This window comes from Orcinus orca, chromosome 9 (genome assembly GCF_937001465.1).
Source record: "Orcinus orca chromosome 9, mOrcOrc1.1, whole genome shotgun sequence".
Lineage (NCBI taxonomy): Eukaryota > Metazoa > Chordata > Mammalia > Artiodactyla > Delphinidae > Orcinus > Orcinus orca.
The window spans coordinates 55,960,721-55,974,254 of record NC_064567.1 but is presented as its reverse complement, the minus strand read 5'-3'; the positions used below and the strand labels follow the sequence as shown (position 1 = coordinate 55,974,254).

General features: G+C 39.9%; 1 protein-coding gene across 4 annotated transcripts in view; it reads left to right on the top strand.

The window, feature by feature from the left end:
• CDK6 (cyclin dependent kinase 6) overlaps window positions 1-13,534 on the top strand; it is a 234,895-nt gene that overhangs the window by 200,486 nt on the left and 20,875 nt on the right. The gene's annotated exons all lie outside the window — the stretch shown is intronic.

Genomic DNA, 13,534 nt, shown 5'->3' with positions numbered 1-13,534 from the left:
TTTGGAGTATTTTTAACCGATGATTGAATCCAATTTGAGGATATTTTTGGGTCATTTGTAATACTGTATGAGTGATACTTTTGGTTCCCTCTTGAGCAAAGCTGCTTTTTTGTTTTAAATAAGCCACTTCAACCAACAGACATGTCTGTTGCAGAAAATTCCTAGTGATTATGTTCCCCCAAAATCAACATTAAAACTTTTAGCCTTGGATTATGCATCATTTTGCTGACAGCTGGCTGATGTCAATATTAGAGTGTTTGCAAGAGAGAGCATATGCATATGAGCATAGAGGTGATCATAATTATATACTCAGAGACACACCCACATTAGAGCCCATAAAACTCTTTGGCAAAATTGCTGTGTCAAAGACAAGACCAGTGGATTCAAAGATTAAAAGTAAGAGTGTTTGTTTGTTTTGTTTATTTATTTATGGCTGAGTTGGGTCTTCGTTGCTGCGCGCGGGCTTTCTCTAGTTGCGGTGCGCAGGCTTCTCATTCTGGTGGCTTCTTTTGTTGCGGAGCATGGCTCTAGGCATGCGGGCTCAGTAGTTGTGGCTTGCAGGCTCTAGAGCACAGGCTCAGTAGTTGTGGCTTGCAGGCTCTAGAGCGCAGGCTCAGTAGTTGTGGCGCACAGGCTTAGTTGCTGCACAGCATGTGGGATCTTTCCGGACCAGGGATCGAACCCGTGTCCCCTGCATTGACAGGTGGATTCTTAACCACCAGGGAAGTCCCAGTAAGAGTGATTTTGAAAGCCACATATTGGTTACCATAGTTTAAGTAATATTTGTTATTGGAGTATGTCACTATTAGACGAGCTTACTTTAACATTTTCTAACTTTTACTCCTTGTGTATTGCTTTGATGTCAGCCTATCAGAAAGAGAAAACTTGGCTCACCTGTGTCACCTTGGTTCACGTGGCTAGTCTGTTTTACATGGTATGTGTTGCTGATTAATCACAGTACTCTCTTCTACTGCACCTATATAGCACTTCAGAATCATTCTCAACCTAGCTCACAGCCTGTTGCTACCAGTCAGACTGGACAAGACGAATTCTCTTTGTCATCCTAGATGTGTAGTAGCTCCACCACAGTCTCTATTGGTGGTCTCCTCTTTACACCATGTACTTCCCTCAGACTATTACCTTAACCGTGTGGATTAAGCCACAGGCAATGCTCTTTGCCTAGGCAAAGTGTATATGGTTTTACACGGTCTTTTGCTAACACAGAGAAATAGCAAGTTGAATTATGGTTTGTGGAGGGAGCTACAAATGGTCTAGTCCCTTATTGCATAGAAACAGTGAGTTATTAGGAAAGACAAGAATGAAATCTGTCTATCTGGACCACCTTCATTCTTATTGTTTTGAGAGATGCTCATCTAATATTTTAAAGCCATCCTCTGAAATAACAAAAACACTTTTCTAAAGATTACTCTTTTTTTTTTTTTCCAATTTCCTTTACTATAACTTCTTGTACTGGGTCTCCTGGGTAGCGTGACCAACCATCCTAGTTTGCTTAGGACAAAGAGGTTTTCCTGGATACAGGATTTTTAGTGCTAAAACTGGGACCATCCTGGGCATACTGGGCCATTTGGTCAACCTTTTCATGGGTGCCCTACCTAAATAACCAGTATTGAGGAACATGGGTGCTAAGGTTCGCACTCATAGACCAGCAGCCCAGATATAGGTTTTCTTTCTCTCCCAGGAAGGCACAGTATAAAGAAAGGCTAGGAATTGTGGGACAGGGTGGTTTTATTATGTGATATGGTGAGGTTCTAGTTTGCTTAAGTGATGGCTCTAGTTCACATTTCTGCAGAGTGAAGGTTCTTGATAAGCCCTGGGCCCAGTAAGTAATTAAAGCCTGACTAATCAGTCTCTGGCACTGATTTTGTTAGGTGTTCCTGGTAATCTCTGATAATCTATTCTATGTCTCTACACGCCACCATCACCCTTGCCCCAAATGATCTTACAGCGTGTCGTCATTAAAGGTTTTCAATACCAAGCCCAACTTAAAATATAGTGCGTATTATTACAGCTTGAATTTCCATATGGGAGGAGGAGAGTCGTCCAAGCTCTGTGGTTATGTGAAGAGACAGAAGACACCATTCCCCAGGGCATTGAACCAGAGATGTCTGACTATTAAAGAAGCTTATTGCCCATAGTGAGAGAGGTGATTCCATGGAAGTCCCTAGACCCTGGACTTGTCTCAGTTTCCTAGTAATTAGTAATACTAATCCAAATGCTTTTCCCTTGCAACATATCACTTCTTAGGTTTGACTCAGATTTCTTTTTCTGGTTCTCAAACTTTGTTTCAAATGCAAAGTTATTTAGTACTTGCTAGTTGTCTGACTTTAGGGTTAGAGTGGGAATGAAAATGCAATATTATAGTTAGGAACCCAGGCTTTAGAAAGTGCCCACTACATGATCATTTCTTTCCTGCCTTAAGAACTCCCCTGAGCAGTGTGATTAGAGAGCAAGAGATAAGGTAGGCATTGGAAGAGTAATAAACATGTAATTTGGCAAGAAAAGTTATCAGAAAGTTTATTAAATGAATACCTGAATCCCAGGCACAGAATGAGACACATCCTGCTTGTTGCTCCTATTGGATCAGAACATGCCTGCCCAGCTTTCTAATTTTAAAGGCATGAAAGGTATTGTATTTAGTAACATGAAGAAGGAAGTATTGTAGACTGAATGTTTGTGTGTGTGTCCCCACCCCACCCCACCAGAATTCAGACATTGAAGCCCTAAGCCCCAATTTGATGGTGTTTGGAGATGGGGCCTTTAGGATTTAATTAGAGTTAGATGAGGTCGTGAGTGTGAAGCCATGATGAGATTAGTGCCCTTCTAAGAAGAGACACCAGAGAACTCGCTCTTTCTCTACCATGTGAATACACAACAAAGAAGGTGGCCATCTGCAAGCCAGGAAGAATCCTCGTCAGAAATCAGTCATGTTGGCACTTCATTTAGGACTTCTTAGTCTCCAGAGCTGTGAAATAAATTTCTGTCATTTAAGCCACCCAGGCTATGGTATTGTTATAGCAGCCCAAGTGAACTAAGACAGGAAGAAATAGCACTGGGAGAAGAGAAAGGCAATTCTTTAATTAAATAAGTATATACAAGAAATAATGATTTCTGGCAAATGGTAGATACTCAACATTTGTTAAAGTGATCAGAAATGATTTTTTTAATCTTAATGACTACTGAGGCTTCTTGAGTCATATATGAAATTGACTAAATCAGTAAATATATTAATTTGTAAGTTTTGTAATGTTTCAGAAATCTCAGGTGGTTTGGTGAGCTCTAGTTTAATTTTAATTGGCAATTTTGAATTGAAACCCATTGGGGTTTTCCTCTCTTTCTTTTTCTCTCTCTTAAGGAAGTTACTCATAGTCCAGTAAATATGAGTCTTCTGTGGAGAAATAAATTATTCACAGTTGGTAACAAGTAAAAATTAATTCAGCTATTTACTTTTAAGGAAATTACCAGACTCAGAGTCCCCTGCTATGGACAGATATGGCAGCACTCTCTAACTTGTGTTCATCTGGTCTTTGCTGTAAGTAGCACCTTCCTTCCCTGGTAGAGGTTTTTTTCTGTCTGTCTATGTCTCAGTGACAGAACTTCATCTCAGATTCTTTTTGCCCCAGTCCTTCCCTTTTATTACTTCGACTTGTAATCTTTTCCCTCCTGTGCTCTTTCCCACCAGCCCTTCTTCCTTTCTGGACTGCTCTCCTTCAAGCTCCTCTTTCCCCTCCACACCCTCTTTAATCCCTCACTCTGTTTCGCCTTGCTACACTTTCTCTCAACACTTCTCTTTCTTTGTCTTCCAAGGAGCCCTTCCCTGTCCTGCATACTTGGGTAAAGTAAGCCCCTGAGGGCAAAGTTCGTATCCTACATGCCTCTTGCTGCTTCTCTGCTGGTTTAGACAAGACTTTAGATTTAGGGGACTAATTGTCAGACCACCTGGTTTTTAAATACCCATTATTTGCACATATTGTCTAGTGCCACAGAGCAGGTAAAGCATAAATGGATACAACAATGTAAATCAAATCCAGTTTCAGCTCTGGCGGTGTATACATCTATTCATATATATGTATCTGTGCAAACACACATTCTCACACTTGAATTACCCAGAGGTGAACCAAGGAAGCAAATTTTGAGACATGAGAGACTGAAGCTTGTGGAAAGAAGAGAGAGGAAAGCCTTCTCAATAGAAGGAACAGTAACCATTGAGTATGTATTTAATGAGTGCCAATTATGGACAGAAAATTATGTGCTCTAGATATAGAAGCAAGTAAAGGTTGACCCTGTCCTCAGGGAGCTTCCAATTTTGGCTGTAGAGACCAGCAAGTAAGTGAGGAATAGAAGTGGGTTGGCACAGGAATGGGGAATGAAGAAGTGGGGTGAACAGATCACGTACATGCAGTATATGGCAAGTAGCCGTGTTGGGGCCTTTTCCTTCTGATTTTAAAACTAACTGATGCTCATAAAATGGTGAGTACAGAATAATAGAAAAATGCAGGAAAAAAAAAAACCAAATCACCCATAATGTCACCATCAGAGGAAAGCATAAGATGGTTTTTTAGACTGTCTTTTTTTATCCATACACATTTTGGGGGTTTATTATTTAATCTTAATCTGATAAATCAGGTGTTTGGGGAGATTCAGATCATATTAGTAGATTATTCAGAACTTCCAGAGCACATCTCTCTAAACGGGTTCTTGATTGAGTATATGGTAGAATAAATGTTTGTCACTGTACTGCAATACGATGTACTTAAGCCTTTCATATATTTAGGCCTAAAGCAGTTTTCTTAGCAGATTTTTACTGTCCTGAATCTGTAATGTTTGCTTGGAAATATAATTTCTAAACTACTTTTTTTAAAACAGCTTTATTGACATATAATTCACATACCATACAATTCACCAATATAAATTTCACACTTCAGTGGTTTTTAGAGTAGTCTATCCAGAGAGTTGTGCAACCATCACCACAGTCAATGTTAGAATATTTTCATCACCCTAAAAAGAAACCCCATGCCCATTAGCAGTCACTCCTCATTTCCCCACAAGGCCCCCGTCCTAGGCAACCACTCGTCTACTTTCTGACTCCATAGATTTGCCTCTTCTATATATTGGAATATATGGATTCCAATAAATGTAATCATACAATGTGGTCTTTTGTGACTGGCTTCTTTTACTTAGCATAATGTTTTCAAGGGTTATCCATGTTGCAGCAGTGCTTCATTCCTTTTTATGACTGAATGATACTCTATGGTATGGCTATACCACGTTCTGTTTATCCCTTTATCAGCTGATGGACATTAGGGTTCATTCTACTTTTTGGTTATTATGAATATGAATATGCTATGTACATTCATGTACAAGTTTTTGTAAGGACATATGCTCTCAATACTCTTGGGTGTATGTCTAGGTTTACTTAACTACCTTTTTTTGCATATTTTTTATTTTATATGTTATTTTTATTTTATTTTAAAGGAACACATCCAAAACTAAATTATTTTCCAATTTCCTCCTCCCTGTCCCCCACCACCGTCTCCCCACCTTTCTCATTCAGCCTGGCTTTACTAGTAATGCAAACTTCAAATCATGCTTCTCCTTCCAAGTCCTGTTCAGTCTTTCACCAAGTTCTGATCCCCTTCTGTTAAACATCTTTGCATCCCGGCCCATTTCCTTGTCCACCTAGTGCAGGTCCTTGTCATCTCATTCATGGCCTGGCCTTCCCATTGGCATCCCCAGCGCCATCTCCATCCCGGCCAACTGGCCCAGTGAACCTCTGTCACATTAATCTTTCTAAAACACTGCTTCTATTTGCTGCTCATTGGAGTCACACAGACCAGCTTAGCCTCTTACTGGTCTGTGTTTCCTCGAATCAGTTACTTTACTTCTCATTGATAAAAGGAGATTAATCAGACCACCTCCCAACATTCTAGTAAAGATTAAATGATTGCCCTGGGCTTTCGGCTCCCACCAGTAAAATTAGAGAAACTTCTCTACTTCATGACCCTGCATTTGTATATCTTGTCTCCTGTGGAAGCAAGGATCATTATGGTAGTATGCAGTATAGGTATGTATATTTATTTATAAAGTTATAAATTTGTATTTTAATATAAATTTATAATGAACTTATACTATTATATAAATATATAATTGTTTTATTATAATATAAATTTATAAAATATATATTATAATTTAAATGTATGTTTATTATATATTTTTAAAATTTAGTTATTTTATTTATTTACTTTGGGCTGTATTGGGTCTTCATTGCTGTGCGCAGGCTTTTCTCTCGTTGCAGCGAGTGGGGGCTACTCTTCGTTGCAGTGCGCAGGCTTCTCATTGTGGTGGCTTCTCTTGTTGCAGAGCGTGGGCTCTAGGTGCACAGGCTTCAGTAGTTGTGGCACGTGGGCTCAGTAGTTGTGACTCGCAGGCTCTAGAGCACAGGCTCAGTAGTTGGGGTGCACAGGCTTAGCTGCTCCGCGGCATGTGGGATCTTCCCGGACCAGGGATCGAACATGTGTCCCCTGCATTGGCAGGTGGATTCTTAACTGCTGCGCCACCAGGGAAGCCCTGTTTATTATATATTAAGACCATACATTATACAATCTAATTTATATTTAATATTTATTTGGGCGGGGGCGGGGGGGAGGGATAATCTCCTAGCACCTAATGCAGCCCTTTGTGCTTAGTAGGTGATCACTCGATTAGTGTTTACAAAGTAAATCAATTAATTGATTTTCTGCTTAATCTGGTTATTTGAATAGGTGGTAATTGTAAGGTGATAAATTGACATTTTTAACTTAACAGATAACAACTTTGGAACTGAACATGGGTTACAAGTATTAAAAAGCAAACATTCCCCTGGGTAATATTTTTCGAAAGGTCATTTTATGAACATGGAAAATTCCTCTGCTAATCAAGAAAGATAGCAGCTAAAGCATAGCTGCAGTTCAAATGCAGGTTACAGAGGTGTTCTATAGGGTGATCCATGACTTCCTCATCTTTTTAGTACAATGAAAGTACTGTAACTAAACAAAATCTTTCATCTTCCATTATGCATGAATCATTACCTTTCTATAACAGGTATATCAGCATACACGTCTCATCTGCTAGAAAACATACCCTACTTTTAATTGTTGTTTTGCACTGTCCATTGAGATTATAAATAGTATTTATATGTTCTTTTAGTTGTTTGCTTTAAAAGGCATGAGTCCGAAACTTGGTCCCCTTTGTAATTTGACCCAAGCAAATTCACTTCACTGATAAGACAATGGTGAGTGAGTTTTTTTGCTAAACCTACATTTAGAATTGCCAATTCAAAATGAATTAATGTTTATTGGAAATTTTGACATTCATTCTTTCTTTTCTTGATGATAAAGGTATAAGGATTCTAACAGGTGTAGAGAATATATATAGTGACGCCAGAGGAAGGACTATTAGGTTTAAGTTTGACTCGAGCACCCACCACACAGTGACAGATGTCCTCTTCCTTTCTTGTTCACCATGTAAAATATTTTACCTTATCATCTGTGTGTAATAGCGGCCAGGAACCAGAAATATCTACCATGTATACGTGTGAGAAAGTGTGTATATTTAGCTGCTGCATATTATAGGTCTACTATAAACTGGACATTTTACAGAGGCTAAATGACCTTCTAAGGTCGTACAAGGAGAAGTGGCTGAGTAGGGGTTCGGTCACACCCAGGACAGTCTATCACCAGAATCTATGTCCTCTCCCCAGTCGGCAAGTATCCTGAAAAATCAACATGTTGTGGGGCGGGGGAGGGGGGGAATGTTAAGGTTTAACCTCTCACAGATTTAATAAAGCCTTGGGGAAATCCTTGATTAAAACCCCAAGGTCTACACTTGTTTTGGCACAGCAGTGCCTAAGGTGAGGTGAGAAGAGAAATGACTCTGCTGTGGTTTGAAATGAATGCAATTTGCCATTGTATTTTGCAGGAATCTCCCTTTGGTTAGGAAAAAAGAAAAAAAAAAACATGTATAAATGAAAATGTATGTGTTTCATAGAGTTTATTTTATCAGCATTAACTATTATCAAGTATAATGGTGAAGAAAGATATTTGAGGAAAATACTTGGAAATAACCTAAAATCCTCTTTCGTAAAAACATAGCAATGTTCAGTTTCAGATATTGTCCCCCAGATATTGCTTACCTTGTCAAATAAGTTGCCTTCTAAGGGTAGCATGGCAAAGTCCTTCCAGTAGGCTCCTCTGGAGTTTATGTGGGAATTCATAATAGAAAGAGGCTCAGGGGCATGAGAGACAGAAGGAGGGTTTCTGCAATAGAATGTAAAAGTCCCAGAGAGTGTGGAGAAAATCTTCTGAAGAATAACAACAGTCATAAGCAAGGGGAAGAGAAAAGAAATGTAGGTATAAAATGGGAAATGGATTCATGATACTTAGATTCAACAAAGGTCTTTAGCAATAATGTTTGTGCGCTGTTACCCAGCTACTTGGTTAAACTACTGAAAAGTATCTAAATGAAGTGATTAATTGTAGTTTTTGATGTAGTAAAATGCATAAGAGTTACTGACCTTCAGTAATGTTCTGTATAATAAAAGGATTTTTTAACGTGTTAAGTCAGTAAAACAATTGCAGTCTTCATTTTGGGATGTTTTTGGTAGGAGTAACCTTTCCATTTTATTATTTAACCCCCCCAACCCAAAAATGTGTATATAAGAATTTTTTTAGAAATATAAAAACAGCCCTCAGATTTACTGTCTTCAATAGAATATCTCTGTTGTTAACTGTATTTTTAAATAATTAGTTTAAAAGAATTCCTGAGTATGTCACCTGGGAGGCTTATGTCTAAAAACAGACAAGATAGGATAGCTTTGTGGACCTTCTCCCTGCAGTGACTTTTTCTAAAAATGCATGACGTTTTATCTTTGATGAGGCTCTGTCTCATGATATATACCAGAGCATTCCTCTTCCATCTTCCATCTCCATGCGGGGCCTCTGTACCTAACATCCTAGGATTACCAGGAGAGGTAGATTCTTAGGCAGTGGGAAGAAACAGAGTTTAAAGTTATTGTGAACCTCCTCAGGTTGTCTCTATCTGGCCATCTCTATCTCAATCTCAGTCTTTCAGTCTTTCTGTGTCTTTTATTCTCCGCCATTTTGCTCCTTCAACCCTCTACTTCCTTCCAGCTCAGCTTTATGTCTTGATAATAAAGAACCAGCCAAGTCGGACTCATACATGTGTGTGTTTTAGCCAAATCATCCCTCAATTATACGGTTATTCCAGGCAGTAGAATTAAACTCTCCCTCATCACTAAACCAAAGAATATAATCAAAGATTATGTTCATATTTGTCCACCTAAAATATGCCATAAATTATATGAATTGAAGCCTCTTTGGCTCAGCTAATATGGGGGAGGAAGAATATTCAAAATAACCTCAATGAAAATCCCGGTCCTGTGTGCTTCTTCAGTTCATGGTGCACACATACCTGATACAGCCAAGACTTCTTACCAAAGAGCCTTATTTAAAGATAGAATAAGGTCCTTAGGGTGATCTTATTCTTACGTCTCCACACTCCACCATAGTACACCCAGGAGTTCATCATGATGAAAGGTTTCATCTCTCCTCTAAATCCATTGTTCCTCTCCATGCTCCTTACGTTCATAGCACCCACTATCATAAAACCAGCTCATACAAACTATTCCAACTTTTCAGCTGAAAACTGAATAGATGGTTCTAAGAGTTTGATCAGATTCATGACCAACCTCTTGGTCAGCTGAGAGTACCAGTTCCAATTAGGCCTGTTGTCCCCTTCATGTGACCCATTTCTCTTGTCTTGTGACTATGTCTTTGCATCCAAAGATCCATTTTATAGGAGCTAATTGCATGCAGTCAGGGTTCAGTAGCTCTTATAACTCAAGCCAACCCACATTTGCTGCAAAGACAAATTAATAGACCCCAGAGTCACATACCAAGTCTTCCTAAGGTGGCAAAAGGCAATCTGAGTGCTACACCGAATTGCAGGCTCTGAGTTTCTAGTATCCCCTAGCAGGTTTTACTGAGTGTTCACAGAAGAGTGGTTATGATTCAGACCTTCTGCTTGCTGCCCTCATTAAAGGAAGCCAAACTGATGGGCCAGTCCTAACTCAGGGATGGCAGGCACATTTCATTTTGTGGGCCAAGTCCAACCAATAGAGATACGACTTCAGGCTCTTGCAGTATGGTAGACCACGTGACTTGAAAGTCCTCTGCTAAAACATGTAGCAAATGTAAGATAAAATAGAGCAAACTTAAATGCATAGCAGAACTAGCAAAAAAGTTAGAATATTGCCAAGGGACAAAAACAAGAAAAGAGCTCAAAACCAAAACAGTAGGGACATGAGCCACTGCTGCAGCTGAGCTTCAGGCTGGGGTCTCAGTGCCCACCCCAGGAAAGAGATGTTCTTACGCCTTTGCCTGGAGACATCCATTCACGTTAGTCTGCTTTGTTTGTTTCCCGATAGCCATGCCAACATATTTATTTTAAACTGCTCCATAATCCTCACAAGTAATTTCACTCATGCTTCTGTGGATACCAGTCTTCTTCATGAAGGGTGAGGGGCTTGGCATGTTTACATAGCGACTTAACCAGCTCAGCAGATTAAACTGATGCTCTCTGTTCCCTCTGTGCTTACTGACCTGGCACACTCACCACTCCAGCCATTTGAGATACTTGCTTAGCAAGAAAGGGTCATTTGTGTTTGTTCCCAAACCTCATAATGCCGGCTATATTTAGTTTTATAATTTCATACTTTATTTTATTTTTAATTTTTTTAAATTTATTTTTGGCTGCGTTCGGTCTTCATTGCTGTGCGCAGGCTTTCTCTAGTTGTGGCGAGCGGGGGCTACTCTTCGTTGCGGTGCGCGGGCTTCTCATCGTGGTGGCTTCTCTTGTTGCGGAGCACGGGCTCTAGGTGCACGGGCTTCAGTAGTTGTGGCACGTGGGCTCAGTAGTTGCGGGCTGTAGAGCGCAGGCTCAGTAGTTGTGGTGCATGGGCTTAGTCGCTCCGCGGCATGTGGGATCTTCCCAGACCAGGGATTGAACCCACGTCCCCTGCACTGGCAGGCGGATTCTTAACCACCGCATGGCCAGGGAAGTCCCAATAATTTCATACTTTAATATTAAGAAAAATAGATGAGTGTGAAGAGAAAGAGAACTGTTGATTCTTTGCAACCCGAGTTCTATGCTTTGGAAGGAATTTTAAAATGGTGCATCAATTAAGATGTGTGAGCTAAACAGCTATAAAAGATTGGGCTGTAGGAAGATTTAAAGATCTGGAAGGGCCTTCATCAGTTAGTTTGTGGAGAGACTAGAGAGTCTCAATCTGGTGAACTGCTTTGTTCCTTGTTAAAGTAGAGCAAGACTTTAAAGACATTTAGACACTTGCAAAGCCATCTGAGTAAGAATCCCATAGGCACCCGCTTATGAGACACAGGTTCTCTACACAGCGCTCTTCACAGGGTCCCTGTGCTATTTCACCCCAGAGGCTCAGCTAAAGTGACTGTCTGTGATTGCAGAGAACATTAGTAACCAAAATAAAAGTATTACGACATAATAATGAAGCATACAGGCTTTGGGGCAAGGCAGACCTGGCTTGAATTTTAAGTCTGCAATTTGTTATGTGTCCTTAGGTAAGTCAGGAAGCTTCTCCAATCCTCAGTTTCCTCATCAGAAAATAGGGATGATAATAATACTACCTTGCTCCTGGAGTTTTTGTGAGAATTAAATGATACAATGTTTGGGGAGCATGTGGCACTATGTCGGGTACAACACCAGTGCCCTATGAATAGTAGCTGTTAAGATTCCATTGTTTAACGTTTCTAAAACTTTCACTTCTCACCTTGCTATCTTTCAGGACCTGTCTAGATGTCTTTTAGAATCCAAATCCATAATTCTTTATTAATTTGGCTGTGTTAGTGATGTCTGTATCCGTTTTCTAGGGTTTGCCATAACAAAATACCAAAGACTAAGTGGCTTAAACAACAGAAATTTGTTTTCTCACAGTTCTGGCGGCTGGAAGCCCAAGATCAAGGTGTCAGCTGGTTTGGTTTCTTCTGAGTTCTCTCTCCTTGGCTCACCTCCCTGCTGTGTCCTCACATGATCATTTCTCTGTGTGCACGCATGCCTCTGGTTTGGATTGGATTAGGGCCCACCCTAATGGCCTCATTTGGACTTACCCATCACTTTAAAGGCCCTCATTCTGAGGCACTGGGGTTGGACTTCAATGTGAATTGGGGGCACGGGGCGGGGGGACACAATCCAACCATAACATTTACACAAGTAAATTATTTTCCACTTCATTTGAAAATAACCACCTTCAAGAATCATGGCCTGAATAGAAAGTGTATGGTTCAGTGTCTCCTAGCCACTGAAATGCCATGACTTTGTAGGAGTCTCCATATATAGCATATATAGCAAGTTCGTTTATTGTGTGTAAAAAATATTTAAGAGGTCTGGTTTAAGGCTTTATAAATTGATATATAATATTTCTAAAACATGATCTCTGATAATAGGCTGCACATATTTTTTAAAACACATTATTGTTGAAAAATACTTTTTTTTTTTTTTTTTTTGCGGTACGTGGGCCTCTAACTGCTGTGGCCTCTCCCGTTGTGGAGCACAGGCTCCGGACGCACAGGCTCAGCGGCCATGGCTCACGGGCTTAGCCGCTCCGCGGCATGTGGGATCTTCCCGGACTGGGGCACGAACCCATGTCCCCTGCAACGGCAGGCGGACTCTCAACCACTGCACCACCAGGGAAGCCCGAAAAATTCTTTTTTATGTCATTTGTTGAGCAAGGAGTTAGGGAACATTTACATGTGTACCATGGGTATATATAAAATCAAATAAGATATGTATTAACTGAGCACCTGTTCAGGTAAAGCGCTAAGCCAAAGGTTAGGGGCAAACCTAGAACACTCCCTGCTCTCTACTTAAGAAAATGCCAGAAATGTCACCAAGTGAGTTCATTTAATTGTCAGTTAAATGCTCAGTATAGATAATGAGTCTTGTGTGTTCACAATTGCCTCTGAAGCCCAGAGTTAGGATTTTGAACTTGTGATGTTTAGCTACCATAATATTGGGAGAAAGGGGAGTGGTATAATCAGAAAAACAGACCCATAGGTAGCTCACTGCAGCATTCAGGACAAGTGGAAGGAGAGAGAACTGTGAGGAAGTACTGCGATAGCAGAGTGATATTAAGAAACGGTGGTCTGTCAGAAAACAAACTTATGGTTACCAAAGGGGAAAGAGAGGGGAGGGGTAAATGAGGAGTATGAGATTAACAGATACAAACTACAATACATAAAATAGATAAGCAACAAGACCTACTGTGTAGCACAGGGAACTATATTCAATATCTTCTAATAACCTATAATGGAAAAGAATCTAAATATATGTGTATATATGTGTATATATTTGTATATATATAGTTGAATCACTTTGCTGTATACTTGAAACTAATACAATATTGTAAGTCAACTATATTTCAATTAAA